Below are 595 nucleotides of genomic sequence, written 5' to 3'. Positions count from 1 at the left end.
CAGAGAAATAAATCCCCAAAGCCATGATGGTTGTGATGCCAGTTTCTGTTCTGCTCTGTGGTTCCGGCCAGCACAGAGGAGACCAGAGCCGAGGGGCAGAGCCAGCCTGCCTCGCTCTCAAGCGGAAGGAGCGTACTTATGTTTCTTAATCCATCTCAAAATATCAGTCTCCTGGAAATGATTTCCTTGTCATGTTTAATCTTTGCACGCATTTTCAGTAAAGCATACGGAGTGGATGCTGAATAACGAAATCTGTGAGTGCGCTCTAGCTGAAGCTGGATGTAAAATCAACCTCAGCAGCACCGAGATTATGCTTTTTGTGACAGCAAGGACCGAATCTGAAATCCCTTGGCCTCCAATGCAACCTGGCTGATCTTCAGTCCTCCACGACACTGCTCCTCTGTGCGAGAGTTTACAACCTCTTGGCCAATTTAAGGCTCTCCCACTTCCCAGCCACGTTTTTGACACCCGTTGACTGTAGTTTTACTGTGTTGCTTCGACCAGAAAATGTCCATAATCTCACACAGAAGTCAAACCATACATTTTTTTTATTATTCTATCCTAAGGAGAACCTCTGTTAGCTGCTTTATTATTA

This window comes from Buceros rhinoceros, unplaced genomic scaffold (assembly GCF_000710305.1).
Source record: "Buceros rhinoceros silvestris isolate BGI_N320 unplaced genomic scaffold, ASM71030v1 scaffold18592, whole genome shotgun sequence".
NCBI lineage: Eukaryota > Metazoa > Chordata > Aves > Bucerotiformes > Bucerotidae > Buceros > Buceros rhinoceros.
The sequence above is the reverse complement of the archived record's forward strand: the minus strand, read 5'-3'. Positions refer to the sequence as shown.